The sequence below is a fragment of the Chiloscyllium punctatum genome, chromosome 23, assembly GCF_047496795.1.
Source record: "Chiloscyllium punctatum isolate Juve2018m chromosome 23, sChiPun1.3, whole genome shotgun sequence".
NCBI lineage: Eukaryota > Metazoa > Chordata > Chondrichthyes > Orectolobiformes > Hemiscylliidae > Chiloscyllium > Chiloscyllium punctatum.
The window spans coordinates 15,910,202-15,926,953 of NC_092761.1; positions in this window are offsets into that span (position 1 = coordinate 15,910,202).

The following is a 16,752-nucleotide window of genomic DNA, read 5'->3' on the forward strand; positions in this document are numbered from 1 at the left end:
GGGGTCACAGTGAGCTGGGGATAGGGTCACAGTGAGCTGGGGATGGGGTCACAGTGAGCTGGGGATGGGGTCACAGGGAGCTGAGGATGGGGTCACAGTGAGCTGGGGATGGGGTCACAGTGAGCTGGGGATGGGGTCACAGTGAGCTGAGGATAGGGTCACAGTGACCTGGGGATGGGGTCACAGTGAGCTGGGGATGGGGTCACAGTGAGCTGGGGATGGGGTCACAGTGAGCTGGGGATGGGGTCACAGGGAGCTGAGGATAGGGTCACAGTGAGCTGGGGATGGGGTCACAGTGAGCTGGGGATGGGGTCACAGTGAGCTGGGGATAGGGTCACAGTGAGCTGGGGATGGGGTCACAGTGAGCTGGGGATGGGGTCACAGTGAGCTGGGGATGGGGTCACAGTGAGCTGGGGATGGGGTCACAGTGAGCTGGGGATGGGGTCACAGGGAGCTGAGGATAGGGTCACAGTGAGCTGGGGATGGGGTCACAGTGAGCTGGGGATGGGGTCACAGTGAGCTGGGGATGGGGTCACAGTGAGCTGGGGATGGGGTCACAGTGAGCTGGGGATGGGGTCACAGTGAGCTGGGAATAGGGTCACAGTGAGCTGGGGATGGGGTCACAGTGAGCTGGGGATAGGGTCACAGTGAGCTGGGGATGGGGTCACAGTGAGCTGGGGATGGGGTCACAGTGAGCTGGGGATGGGGTCACAGTGAGCTGGGGATAGGGTCACAGTGAGCTGGGGATGGGGTCACAGTGAGCTGGGGATGGGGTCACAGTGTGCTGGGGATGGGGTCACAGTGAGCTGGGGATGGGGTCACAGTGAGCTGGGGATAGGGTCACAGTGAGCTGGGGATGGGGTCACAGTGAGCTGGGGATGGGGTCACAGTGAGCTGGGGATGGGGTCACAGTGAGCTGGGGATGGGGTCACAGTGAGCTGGGGATAGGGTCACAGTGAGCTGGGGATAGGGTCACAGTGAGCTGGGGATAGTGTCACAGTGAGCTGGGGATAGGGTCACAGTGAGCTGGGGATGGGGTCACAGTGAGCTGGGGATGGGGTCAAAGTGAGCTGGGGATGGGGTCACAGTGAGCTGGGGATGGGGTCACAGTGTGCTGGGGATAGGGTCACAGTGAGCTGGGGATGGGGTCACAGTTAGCTGGGGATAGGGTCACAGTGAGCTGTGGATGGGGTCACAGTGAGCTGGGGATGGGGTCACAGTGAGCTGGGGATGGGGTCACAGTGAGCTGGGGATGGGGTCACAGTGAGCTGGGGATGGGGTCACAGTGAGCTGGGGATGTGGTCACAGTGAGCTGGGGATAGGGTCACAGTGAGCTGGGGATGGGGTCACAGTGAGCTGGGGATGGGGTCACAGTTAGCTGGGGATAGGGTCACAGTGAGCTGGGGATGGGGTCACAGTGAGCTGGGGATAGGGTCACAGTGAGCTGGGGATAGGGTCACAGTGAGCTGGGGATAGGGTCACAGTGTGCTGAGGATGGGGTCACAGTGAGCTGAGGATGGGGTCACAGTGAGCTGAGGATGGGGTCACAGTGAGCTGGGGATGGGGTCACAGTGAGCTGGGGATGGGGTCACAGTGAGCTGGGGATGGGGTCACAGTGAGCTGGGGATGGGGTCACAGTGAGCTGGGAATAGGGTCACAGTGAGCTGGGGATGGGGTCACAGTGAGCTGGGGATAGGGTCACAGTGAGCTGGGGATGGGGTCACAGTGAGCTGGGGATGGGGTCACAGTGAGCTGGGGATGGGGTCACAGTGAGCTGGGGATAGGGTCACAGTGAGCTGGGGATGGGGTCACAGTGAGCTGGGGATGGGGTCACAGTGTGCTGGGGATGGGGTCACAGTGAGCTGGGGATGGGGTCACAGTGAGCTGGGGATAGGGTCACAGTGAGCTGGGGATGGGGTCACAGTGAGCTGGGGATGGGGTCACAGTGAGCTGGGGATGGGGTCACAGTGAGCTGGGGATGGGGTCACAGTGAGCTGGGGATAGGGTCACAGTGAGCTGGGGATAGGGTCACAGTGAGCTGGGGATAGTGTCACAGTGAGCTGGGGATAGGGTCACAGTGAGCTGGGGATGGGGTCACAGTGAGCTGGGGATGGGGTCAAAGTGAGCTGGGGATGGGGTCACAGTGAGCTGGGGATGGGGTCACAGTGTGCTGGGGATAGGGTCACAGTGAGCTGGGGATGGGGTCACAGTTAGCTGGGGATAGGGTCACAGTGAGCTGTGGATGGGGTCACAGTGAGCTGGGGATGGGGTCACAGTGAGCTGGGGATGGGGTCACAGTGAGCTGGGGATGGGGTCACAGTGAGCTGGGGATGGGGTCACAGTGAGCTGGGGATGTGGTCACAGTGAGCTGGGGATAGGGTCACAGTGAGCTGGGGATGGGGTCACAGTGAGCTGGGGATGGGGTCACAGTTAGCTGGGGATAGGGTCACAGTGAGCTGGGGATGGGGTCACAGTGAGCTGGGGATAGGGTCACAGTGAGCTGGGGATAGGGTCACAGTGAGCTGGGGATAGGGTCACAGTGTGCTGAGGATGGGGTCACAGTGAGCTGAGGATGGGGTCACAGTGAGCTGAGGATGGGGTCACAGTGAGCTGGGGATAGGGTCACAGTGAGCTGAGGATAGGGTCACAGTGAGCTGGGGATAGGGTCACAGTGAGCTGAGGATAGGGTCACAGTGAGCTGGGGATAGGGTCACAGTGAGCTGGGGATAGGGTCACAGTGAGCTGAGGATAGGGTCACAGTGAGCTGGGGATGGGGTCACAGTGAGCTGGGTTGGGGTCACAGTGAGCTGGGGATAGGGTCACAGTTAGCTGGGGATGGGGTCACAGTGAGCTGGGGATAGGGTCACAGTGAGCTGGGGATAGGGTCACAGTGAGCTGGGGATAGGGTCACAGTGAGCTGGGGATGGGGTCACAGTGAGCTGGGGATGGGGTCACAGTGAGCTGGGGATGGGGTCACAGTGAGCTGGGGATAGCGTCACAGTGAGCTGGGGATAGGGTCACAGTGAGCTGGGGATGGGGTCACAGTGAGCTGGGGATAGGGTCACAGTGAGCTGGGGATGGGGTCACAGTGAGCTGGGGATAGGGTCACAGTGAGCTGAGGATAGGGTCACAGTGAGCTGGGGTTAGGGTCACAGTGAGCTGCGGATAGGGTCCCAGTGAGCTGGGGATGGGGTCACAGTGAGCTGGGGATAGGGTCACAGTGAGCTGGGGATGGGGTCACAGTGAGCTGGGGATGGGGTCACAGTGAGCTGAGGATAGTGTCACAGTGAGCTGGGGATAGGGTCACAGTGAGCTGGGGATGGGGTCACAGTGAGCTGGGGATGGGGTCACAGTGAGCTGGGGATAGGGTCACAGTGAGCTGGGGATAGGGTCACAGTGAGCTGAGGATAGGGTCACAGTGAGCTGGGGATAGGGTCACAGTGAGCTGCGGATAGGGTCCCAGTGAGCTGGGGATGGGGTCACAGTGAGCTGGGGATGGGGTCACAGTGAGCTGGGGATGGGGTCACAGTGAGCTGGGGATGGGGTCACAGTGTGCTGGGGATGGGGTCACAGTGAGCTGGGGATGGGGTCACAGTGAGCTGGGGATAGGCTCACAGTGAGCTGAGGATGGGGTCACAGTGAGCTGGGGATAGGGTCACAGTGAGCTGGGGATAGGGTCACAGTGAGCTGGGGAGAGGGTCACAGTGAGCTGAGGATAGGGTCACAGTGAGCTGGGGATAGGGTCACAGGGAGCTGGGGATAGGGTCACTGTGAGCTGGGGGTGGGGAATGGGAGGTTCTGGGGGTGAGGACCAGAGAGAGCTGGGAGTGAGCAGTTGCAGAACTGGGTGAAGGGAGGTGAGGATTTACTTTGACCTGTACCGAGATATACAGGCAAAGCTTAGTAAACAATGATGTACAGAACAATGGCTATAAAATATGTTTTAGAGCCATGCAGGTTCCGATGCACAGGGCGTGTGCGAGGAGAGATCAACAGGAACAAGATCAGCATTATCTGAGATTAGAGAGTACACTCATCAGTCTAATAACAGTCAGGAAGAAGCTGTTCCTGAACCAGCTGCTAAGTGTTATCATGGTTCTGTACCTTTTAACCTGATGGAAGAGGTTGTAGGAGACCATTACTGGGGTCTGATGGGTCCTTGATATTGTTATAACAAAGAACATTCCAGCACAGAAACAGGCCATTCGGTGGTACAAGCCTGTGCCGATCCCAATCCTCTATCTTAGCCTGTCGTCTATTTTCTAAGGATCTGTATCCCTTTGATCCCATCCAATTCATGTATCTTTCCAGAAACATCTTAAAATAAACCACTGGTCACAGTTCTCCATTTTGAGAAACTCCCTTCCCCTACTATTCTCTGCCTCCTGTTGCCCAGCCAGTTCTTTATTCACCAGCTCGCGCACCATGTGACTTCACTTTCGACATACCCCGACCATGGGGAAACATACCAAACGCCTTCCTGAAGTCCACGTACATGACATCTACAGTCCCTCCCTCATCAACCAACTTTGTCACTTGCTCAGAGAATTCTATTCATTTGGTAAGACATGATCTTCTCTGCACAAAATCATGTTGCCTATCACTGATAAGACAATTTTCATTCAAATAAGAATAATTCCGCAAAGTCCCTGTCTTTGTGGAGCTTTTTACAATCTCCCCGTGACTGTATTGTGAGAAGTAATGCTTTTCTCTCGCCACAGTATGTTTCTATGCTTGTTTCAGGTTTCTGCCATCTGTAGTATATTTACCCGTATTTGATGAGAATTGCTGCAAATATGACGGGTTTATTGGTGCTTGGGCTCCCCGAGTACTTGGGAATCTTGCCCAGCTACTTATGTGAGTGCATGCCTCTGATTACCTGCTCTGTCGCTCTCAATCCCTGAGTCCATCTGTCACTGCATGCAGCCTTTCATTGAGCCACACCAGGATTCCCCACTCCCCATCACCTGTCACTGGATGCCTCCTACGCAAGGAATGCACAAAGACACTGGGGACTTTCTGACCCGCTAGGGATGCAGGGCAAAGACCCAGCCATTAAAAGGAACAGAATAGCTAAAATCCAATTGAACAGCAAAGCAGAGTAAACAGGCTGAATGGCAGCCATCTTTTCTGACATTTTCTGATCTTTTGGACAAATTCTGTTCATCCTCGTCCAACTACAAATAGATGCTCCATATGTATACCTTGTCACACAGGTTTGATGAAGGTGATAGATATCAGATCCTATGGTCATTGCGACTGATTCATTGGGCTCCACTTTCCTGGTTAATGAGATCACACTAAGTTTTTATTGGCAAGTCTATCCATTTCAAAGTAAAGATCTTGCTGGAGTTGTGCTGAAAGGATTTGTGAATGTTGGAGAGACGAGATTATGCCACGTGCCAGTGAGGTTAGGCATAGGAAAGCAGTATAGTTAAAAACATGGCCAAAGAGCTGGTAGGGTAGGCAGCACTTGCAATATGTGGGTCATTGGGATACCGGGGTCGGTAGGACATACACAAGAAGGACGGGATGGACGTGAACTGGCAGCAATCTCCAACATGTGGGTCATTGAGATTCCTGGGTCAGTATGAAATACACAAGAAGGACGGGATGGACGTGAACTGTCAGCAATTTCCTGGCAGGCAGGTTTGCTATTGTCACTCAGGAGGGTTTAAACTAGTGTGGTGGTGGGGGAGGGAGGGGAGAGCCAGAGCAGTATGTCCACAAGCACAGTGACTGAAGACCAGTTGGAGACTAATCCCAGTACAGCTAAGACCAACAACAAACTGACAGTGGGGAGTGAACACAATGGGACTGGCAGTCTGAAGTGCGCTGATTTTAATGTGAGCAGTATGACAGGCAAGACAGATGAGCTTGGAGCTTGGAGTTTGAATGAGTGTATATAACTATGATATAAATATTACAGAGATTTGGTTGAGAGAGGGATCAGAAAACAGTTAATCCAATAGGTGCAGAGAGAGTTGAAGAATGTGCATTGAGAGGCTGGAAATTGTTGTTTGAAGCATAATAATTATCCAGCAGTTTATTGGAATTGGACAGTGTGTGATGCAATGTACAGATTGAAGGGACAAGGGAGGAAACAGAAATTGTCTGTTTGCAATATTTTCTGCTTTACTGACAGTGTTTTCTAATCTTCTATTACCAGAGAATAGACGAGGAGAATTTACATCAGGGAAACTCAAACCAAATGTCAGGTCAGGATCTGATGGAGCTGGGCTGAAGTGTATTTATTTCAATGGAAGAATTAGTATGGTTAAGACCGGTGAACTGACAGCCTGAATCCGTGCATGGGACTATGATGTTGCAGCTTTACAGAGACTTGGTTGAGAGAGGGAAACGACTGGCCGTTCACCAATCCAGGGTTTCATTGTTTTATGCGAGATGGAGAGGAAGGTAAAAGAGGTGGACGAGGCGTGTTACTAATCAGGGAGAATGCTCCATCTGTACTTGAAGAGAACATACAGAAGGGATCATCCGCTACAGCAATATGGGTAAAGCTCAAAAATAAGATGGCTGCAAGCACTGCGTTATTATAATAACCCCAACAGCCACGGAGGGATTGAGGAACAGATATGTATGTCGATTTAGGAAAGGTGTATTAAAAACAGAGTGGTCATAGTGAGTGACTTTAATATCCCCAGATATTAAATTCAACCCAAACTCTGGGTCAGATATGTAGATCATACCTTTATTATCATTAAAAACACAGAAATAGAGAACACACACCAGATCATCAACGCCACCCTCACAGGAATCCGATTCACTAGAGAGGAAGAAAAGGACAACCAACTCCCATTGCTAGATGTGATGGTACAGAGAACACCGAACGGAGCATTCACCACAAAGGTATACAGGAAAGCCACACACAGAGACCAAGTCCTGAACTACGAAATCAACCACCCCAACACACACAAAAGAAGTTGCATCAAGACACTGTTCAAAAGAGCCACAACACACTGCAGTACACCAGAACTGCAAAAAGAGGAAGAAGAACACCTATAAAATGTATTCGCCAAAAACGGATACCCGCGCAATTTCATCAACAGATGCCTCAGGGAAAGACAACGGAACGAGGACATGCCACAACCCAAATGACAAACCATACTACCATACATCAAAAACATTTCTGAACTGACAGCCAGACTACTGCGACCACTAGGACTCATAACAGCGCACAAACCAACAGCCACTCTTAGACAACAACTCACCAGAACGAAGGACCCGATACCCAACATGAGCAAAACTAATGTAGTGTACAAAATCCCATGCAAGGACTGCACAAAACACTACATAGGACAAACAGGAAGACAGCTAACGATCCGCATCCATTAACACCAACTAGCCACGAAATGACATGATCAGCTATCCTCAGCAGCCACACACACAGATGACAAGCAACATGAGTTCGACTGGGACAACACTACTATTATAGGACAAGCCAAACAGAGAACAGCCAGGGAATTCCTAGAGGCACTCATCCACATATTCAATCAATAAGCACATCGACCTGGACCCAATATACCGACCTCTGCAGCGGACAGCTGGAAATAGACAACCGGAAGTGGCAGATTCAAACCAACTATAAATGCCGAAGGAAACATCACAGAAGCGCTTCATAGTAGGCTCCAAAGCACTGAGGATGTCACCCAGACAGGGGACGAAACGTCTGCAACACAAATTCCCAGTTCGGCGAACATAACCACAACAACGAGCACCCGAGCTACAAATCTCCTCATAAACTTTAAACACATTTTATTACTGAGGAAGAAATAACCTGTTCCGATGGGACAGTCTTTATCAAAACCGTGCTTGGACCAGAGTCCAAGTGAATCCTAACTAAGGATGTAGACAGAGCTTTAAACTGATTAGGAGTGTGTGTGCGCGCGGGGTGGGGGTTCCATTATAGGGTTTAATTAGAAAAGAGGAGGTAAGAGCACAGAGCTCAGGAGAGGTTATTAAAATCTCCAGCATAGACGCAAATAGGACAGAGAGCATGGAAAGTGTAAGCAATCAAACTTCAATCACACTGGACAAACAAATGGCAATACCAGAAGGAACGTTAACACAAGATTTAAGGGTTATATCTGAATGCGAGCAGTATAAGGAATAGGGTAAATGAGCTTGTGGCATAGATTGAAATTGGTAGGTATGATGTGATGGGCATCACAGAGAAGTGGTTGAAAGGGGATCAGGATATTCAAGGACATATATCGTATTGAAAAGATAGAGAGAGTGCATTCACATTATTAATAAGAAATTAAATTAAATCAACAATAAGAAAGGAAGTAAGGTCAGATGGTATAGAATCTGCATGGTAGAATTGAGGAACCACAAAGGTAAGACAACCACAGTTGGAGACTTGCACAGGCCTCCAAAGAGTAGGCAGGAGCTGGAGGCACAAGATACACCAGGAGATGGAAAAGATCTGTAGGAAAGACAAAGTTACAATGATCATAGGGGGATTTCAATATGCAAGTGAAATGGGAAACCAGGTTGGTAGTGGATCGCAAGAAAAGGAATTTGAGGAAAGTCTATGGGATGGCTTTTTGGAGCATCATGTGGTGGAGCCCACTCGGGAACAGATGACACTGGATTTAATGACGCAGGCTAGATAAGGGAGCTTAAGGTTAAGGAAAACTTCAGAAGCGGTGATCGAACATTGTTGACTTTATTCTGCAATTTGAGAGAGAAAATAGAATCAGAGTTAAGAGTATTTCAGCTGAATAAAGGCAACTGGAGAGGCATAAGGGAGAAGCTGGGTAGAATTGACCAGGCCAGGCGTCTAGCAGGAAAGACAGCGGAACAGCAATGGCTGGAGATTCCATGATAATTTGAAAGACACTGCAGAGATTCATGCTGAGTAATAGAGGTATGGTACAGGGAGGATGAGGCAACCAGGGCTGACAAGGGAAGTCAGGGATTGCATATAAGCAAAAGAGAAAGCAGAGAGAAGGGCAGTGGGGAACTGGAGAATTGAGGCCAACAGAAGGCAAGAAAAAATAAATAAGGAGGGAGGACATTAATACGGGGGTAAGCTAACCAGTAATATAAAGGAAACTGTAAGAGATTCTTTAGATATATAAAGTGGAAAAGAGACGTAAATGTGAATATGGACCACTGGGAAATGATGCTGGAAAGACAGTAGTGGGAAGCAAAGAAGTGGCTGAGGACTTTTGCATCAGTCTTCACGGTGGAATACGCAAGTAATTTCCCAAGAATTGAAGAGAATCAGAGGGCAGTCCTAAATACAGTGGCCATCACCAAGAAGAACATGTTAGAAAATGGAATGGCCTGAATGAGGATAACTCACCTGGACCAGATGGATTACACCCCAGCCTTGAAAGGGAAATCGCTGAAGAGTTAGTGCAAGCGAAAGTGGTAATCTTTCAGGAATGACTAAAATCAGGAAAGGGCCAAGTGGCTGTATAATTGCTAACATGACACCCTGTTTAATAAGGGAGTTAGGCAGAAGATGGAAAACTGCAGACTGATTTGCAGACTTGGTTGTGGGTAACATCATGGAATTCATCGTGAAGAATGGGATTTCTGAATTCTTGGAGCTCTTTGGTAAAATAGGACAGAGTCACCATGGTTTCATCAAGGGGAGGTCATGCCTGACAAACCTGCTAGAATACATTGACGGAGTAATGTGCAGATTTGATCAAGGAGAACCGATAAATGTTATCCATCTGCACCTCAAGAATCCTTTGACAAGGTGCCATGCATGAGGTTATTGAGAAAGATATGGGTCCATGGTGTTAGAGGCAAGGTGAAGTTGAAGTTTGGCTGTCTGACAGAAAGCAGAGAGTGTGGATTAAAGTGTCTTTCTCAGGATGGCAGCCAGTGACAAGTGGTGTTCCACAACACTGAGTTTTGGGACCACAACTTTTCACTTTGTGCATTCATTATCGATATGAAGGAACTGAGGGCATTCTGGCCAAGCTTTCATACAGTGCAAAGATAGGTAGAGGGACAGGTAGCATTGAAGAGGTGGTTCGGCTGCAGGAGGGTGCTCTAGCGCATCTCCTCAACTGCCCAAAACTCTGCCCTTGAACTTCACCCTTCCAACTACAACAGGTTAGAATCTCTCTGGTGCATGCCTTCCATCCCACCAACCTCAGTATACAACGCATCATCCTCCGCCATTTCTGCTACCAACAGTCAGACCTCACCAACAGAGATATACTTCCCTCCCTACCCCTATCATTATACTGCTGTGACCATTCCCTCACAGCTCCCTCGTCAGGTCCACGCAACCCTAACAAGCCACCTTCCACTCCCGGCACTTTCCCTTTCCATTACAACAGGTATGAAACCTGTGCCAACACCTCCCTCCTCACCTCCACTCAAGGCCCCAACGGATCCTTCCACATCAGGCAGATAACATCCTGTGCATCCAAACACTTCTTCTAGTCTGTCCATTGCTCCTGGTCTCCACTACGTTGGCGAGACAAGACATCAACTTGCAGAACGGTTCAGGGAACACTCTCGGACACACACACCCAACAACCCACTGCCCTGTGGCTGAATACTTCAACTCCCCCTTCGACTCCGCCAAGGCTTTGCAGGTTTGTGGCCTCATCCACTGTCAAATTCTAGCCACCTGACGTCTGAAGGAAGAACGCATTATCTTCTGCTTTGGGACCCTTCAAACACAAATTATCAAGGACAATTTTACTAGTTTTCTCATCTCCCCTCCCTCCAACTTATCCCAGATCAAACCCTCCAACTCAGCACCGCCATCTTGAACTGTCCAACCTGTCCATCTTCCTTCCCATCTAGCCACTCCACCTTCCACTCTGACCTATCACTATCACCACCCACCTTTATCTAGCTGTCGCCTTCCAAGCGACCTTCCTCCCAGCACCAGCCCCTCTTATTTATCTCTCTGGCTCCTTCCGCCCACCCCACATTCCTGATGAAGGCTTTATGCCTGAAATATCGAATCTCCTGCTCCTCGGATGCTTCCTGCCAGGCTGTACTTTTCTATGACCACACTTTTTGACTCTGATCTCCAGCATCTGTGGTCCTCACTTTCACCTGCTGAAGGATATTTACAGGTTTGGAGAGTGAACAAAGAAGTGGCAGATGTAGTACAATGTGGAAAAGTGTGGAAGAGCATTTTACCAGGATGAATAGAGGCATAGACTATTTTATAAATAGCAAGCAAATTCAGAAATCTGAAGTGCAAAAAGACTAGGGCGTTCTAGTCCAGGAGTCTTGAAAGGTAAAGTTGCAGGTTGTCAGTAGTTAGGAAGGCAAATACAATGAGGGCATTTATTTCAAGAAGGCTTCAATATAAAACCAGGGATGTACTTCTAAGGCTCTACAAGGCTTTGGTCAGGCTCCATTTGGATTATTGTGCGCGGTTTTGGGTCCCATATCTCAGGAAGGATGTACTGGTCTTGGAGCGTTTTCAGACGAGATTCAGGAGAATGGTGCCAGGAATGAAAAGCTTAACATATGAAGAATATTTGAGGGCTCTGGGTCTGTATTTGATAGAGTTCAGAAAGATGTTAGGAGATCTAATTGAAACTTACAGAATACTAAATGTCCTGGATCAGAGTGGATTTTGGGAAGATATATCCAATGGTAGGAGAGCCGAGTACCAGAAGGGACAGAGTAAAGAGAAGACCTTTCCAAACAGAGATAAAGAGAAACATCTCCAGCCAGAGTACGGTGAATCGATGGAATTCACTGCCACAGAGGCCACAGAAGTCTGTCGAGTCCATATCATTGAGTATATTTAAGAGTGAGACAGATAGGTTCTTGACTGTAAAGTGGATCAAGGGTTACAGGTAGAAAGCGGGTGAATGGGGTTGAGAAGCTTAACAGCCATCATTGAATGGCGGAGCAGGCTCAATGGGCCTAATGGCCAAATTTGTGCTCCAATGTCTTCTGGCTGTATGGTTAATATTGGCTCTCCTCGTTCCTCATTGGAGCTGTATCCTGAAATTTGATCTTCAAGTGATTTACAAAGAGTAACGTTTCACTACTGATGAGTGGGAAATATCATGTTCCCTCACTCCAGTCTCAGCAGCCATGTCTCCAATATCATAAACACACTGCAATTGAAATCCAATGGTACTTAATCAGTTAATTGACATCGATAACATTAACAGCATGACCCTCACCTGCCCTCTCTGATTCTCGAATAATCATCTGAATTGTGTGTCACGTCATATTCTCTGTTAACATATTCATGTCAGTTGTCCTTTATCACTCATGTTGTGGTAGGCACATTTTCCTGTCAGATTCTGGACTAGAAAAATTCTCTCCATAATTTACTGACGTTATGATCAATGATCAGTAGTTGCAGATTGTATGTTTCCATTTATAAATGTAGAAACTTGTTTATGTTCTGACAATCCTTTGTCATTATTCCCAGATCCAAGGCAGATTGAATGATTGCACGCATTCAATCTACCATCTCCAATATTCTGTCCCTCAGTCACTCCCACATATCTCATGCCAAATGTATAAATTTTATACGTTCTTTAGAATTTTAATAAAATCAATGTTAAATTGAAAGGGTTAAATGGAGCTATTTGTTCAGTGACTGTGATTAATGTCAATCTCCATGGATCCTAATTATCCCAGTGGAGAGTTTCCATCGTTGAATAATACATGGGCTCTTTTCAGCGTGTTATCCCATAATATGAGTAGGAGCATCACTGACAGCACTAACAGGGATCATAAACTCGCGAGAGAGGGGGAGTAGAGATAGAATCTGAGAACATTAGACTGGAACGTTACAATAATGGTTCAGAATGGGAGGACCTTCGATTTGAATGTTCTAATAGTGAATCAGAATCTGAGATCATTAGACTGGAATGGTTCAACAATCTATCAGAATCTGAGAATATTAGACTGGAATATTACAATAACAGACAGGAGTTTATCCTTGGGTCTTTACGATCTTTCTCGGCCTTGGATATCATTAGCATCACGGATCCAGGACCTCCTTTGGATTATTCAAGGTGGTTACTATCCCATCCTCGCTATAGTTGGTGTACCTGCTAAGTCATTATATTTGTCTACTAAACAGGGTTGAACTGAATTTCTGCTCATGATATCCAAAATTTGGAAAGTGCAAGACAATGTCTTCGGTTACAAACATAACCTCCTTTCCTTATATTAATCAGTATCAAACTACTATTTCTAAATTACTCACTGATATGCAAGAAGGAACCAGACTGTTCTCAGACTCCATAATCCATTTTGTCCTTCACAGATTTACATCTCCATCTCGTCCCCACTAACCAATCCTGTCCAATACCACCGTCATGATATCCCAGTCTCGTCTCAGTCTCATTACAACTTCTGAATAAACCATAATTTGTGCCTTTGTTTAATCCGGATGCAACAGTTTCAAGTTCCTTCTAACCATATATCCGTTACTAAAAAATTGCTCTTGAGGATGTTTAACTTGTTCTCTGTACAAACGGGACGACAGTTTATGGTGTTCAAGACTCATACTCTAGAGCCACAGAATAATAGTCTGTTGATATCTCATGAGGGAAATTAAAAGCAACTATTTTCATTTGCCATAAAAGCCCATCTGCTTGCCCCAAGTCCTTAAGCGAAGTCAATGTGTCATTCTTCCCTAGTCAGGTTTCATTGTGACTTCTGTGATGAACATGTGGGTGTTCTGCACCTTTAACAGAATTAAAAGCCAGCAACAACTACCTGACAGCACCAAGTCTTCCGAAAAAAAGATTTAATGTAACATTTGGTCGATAAGCTTATTTTCTCAAGACAAAAACAAATTCAGCCAAATAGTTTAAATTATAACCCAAAGTGCCCACCTCCAATCAAGTTTGAATTTAGCATATTGATAATCTTAAAAGGCAATGACACAGTCCAATGGGTTGAGCGTACAAGACCGTGGGAAATTGACAGTTGAGAGGAGAACTGCCAAGTTACCAGCATGCAAAGACTGCCAGAAAAATAGTTCTTCTCTCGGTACCTTTATTGATTAGTAACTGGTAAAAGCAGAATCTCAAAGAAGAAAAGAAGACAGGAATATGGAGAAGAACCGAAAGCTTCTCGGTTTTGAGATAAGAAGTTTTGTTTTGTAAATCTTGATTAGGAGTCTTATCGGACTAGTATCGTGGTGTGTGTGGGAGATAAAATATAGCTTAGAGGAAGAAGCTGTAAATATTCGTTCATCTATTATTCCCTGTTATACTTTAAGAAATAAAGTTGTTAATTTTTACTTCAAATATTTTTGGACTCTAGAATTATCATGGATTACTGCAGTGGATAAATCTTTTCCCTGTTGTTGGTTTTACATTAAGCAGGAGAATGTTTCCTGTGTTGTAACACTACAATCCCACAGGAATGTGCTTTTCTCTTTACTGTCCTGTGGAACAGCTGAACCAAACATTCAGTTCAAGATCGGCATAACATGCTGCCATGACCAGGGCTGCATACATCCTGTGAGAGAAGAAGAGAGGTAAAGATAGCTCACTTCCTATGTCTGTTTGCCGTATTCCTACAGCTCAGTTCTATTCAGGTCCGTGATCATCCCATATTTTAGGTGTATTCAATCTCATTGAATTTCTCCCCGAGAGTGATGCACATCTCCATACGCATCTCTGGTGTTGGATTTATTGATGCTGACGTACAGATGTAAGGAACTTATACATTCCGTGTCAGTCATAGTGCATAGAGAAGGAATAGCTTTTTGTGGCACAGGAAAGAAACGGCGATGTCTAAGTGAGAAAAAAGGATTATTGCGATCATCCCTGAGAGTGTTGTTGAGGCAGTATTTGGGGTACTGTCGATAGACTTTCTCTCAAGTTTCACCAGACTAATCCCTGGGATGATGGCACCATGAGCAGTGAGTGAAGCTCTGTGAGAGAATAAGAGATGATTGTGTTGAACCTTAAGGGGGATGGACAGTCACTCACGATGTTCTAAACAGGCACTGATACGATGATAAATTCCATTGCTTTTATTAACTCGGGTTAACTGATTCTCAATAGGTTAAGAGCCTCCGAGGGCGTTCCCCTCATCCCACCCCCACTCCATATGTTGATTGAGAGAGACAGAGGGTCAGTCTTTGAATTAATTCTCCCCACATTAATACAGTGCATTTAGGGTGTGATCCTGCATTAAACGTCATGTTATCCACAATCCCGACAACAGCCACAATACCTTCATTCTAAAACAGTTAACTATTCCCACCAGCTTCTGACATCCATGGAGAACATGGATCTGTCTTCTCAGAGATGGAAGATGCCTATCTGAGACTTCAGACAAAGCATCTGGCTACCTTCCTCACTGCGAGCAAACCACGTCAAAGTGTCAAGTGTCCCACAGGTAATGGAGCCACGAGGAACATCGTGGATCCGTCTCTGAGTGCATTCTCTGCTCCATTGATTTGTCAGGTTGGAGCATCAATGACACCCTCCTGTTCCTGTATAAGTGTCTCGAGGTGCTGAATGGCCTCCTCCAGGTCCCATGGAACAGGTTCATGGGTCTGATTTGGCCCTGCCTGTTTCTGTTTAACAGCTTGATGTGGTAATCAGACACCTTCTCTTCCTGTGGAACAGGCAGGAGGATTGAATCGGCTATTCCTCTCTTTTTTCAGTAGTTTCGATGGGCTGAATTGCTTCCACATATCCGTTTCTAGTGTGCCTGAGATGCTGAATGAGCTCTTCATTTAACTGTGGAAATGGAGAGTGTCTGGCCTTGTTGTTACAAGAATGTTATCGACACTTTAACAGCACAAGCCTGAATGTTGTCCAGGTCTTACTGCACGTGGACACTGACTGGTTCAGGAGCTGAGGTGTGACACATTGTTCTGAACATTGGGTGATCTTCAGTGACCATCCCCATTTCTGAACTTATGATAAGGGAAGACAGTGATGAAGCAGCTGAAGATGTTTATTTTGAGGCAGCTACCCTGAGGATCTCCTGCAGAGATGTCTCAGGACTTTTCGCAGCAGAGAGCGGCGGGAGCTGGGCGGAAGTTCAGACGGAGCGCAAAGCTGGTCGGGTAGGTAAGTGATTGTTATTAGAGTGGGTGTGTTCTAAACCCCAGGTCCTACAAAGTAGGGTCTCCCTCCCTCCCTCCTCCTCTAACCTTAATTAAGAGTCCACAGAGTTGCCATAGGAAGAGGGTCTAAGGAAGTTTAGATCGAAGAGTGAGGCTTCAGCTCAGGAATCTTGATAAAGAGGTTTAGTAAAGAGATTACGCCACAGTTGAAGAGGGTGAAGACATGACTGCTCAACTGGTTCAGTGCGCTACGTGTTTGATGTGGCAAGTCAACGACTCTGGTGTGTCTGGCTCGTATATGTGTGGAAAGTGTGCCCACATTCAGCAATTGACCGAGCATATTGCAGCACTGACGAAAGAACTCGAAGACCTTAGGCTCATCCGAGAGAACGAGATCTTTCTGGACAAGACCTTCAGTGATGTTATTACACCAATCATGCCAGTAGAGAGCAGAAGAGTGCAGACGATGAGGAAGGCAGAGAGGAGACAGGTGCAAGAGACGCCGGGAGAAGTACCTGTCAGGAACAAGTTGAAGCTTTTGGAAACAGTAGAGTCTGATGACACTACCAGTTCGCAAGGCGGCCATGTTTGTCAATCAAAAGTTGCCGCAGAAGCAGAGCGGAAGAGTCAGACATCGCACAGAGCCGTGGTAATAGGGGACTCCATCGTGAGAGGAACTGACCAGGGTTTTTGTGGCAGCAGACGGGATTTAAGGATGGTGT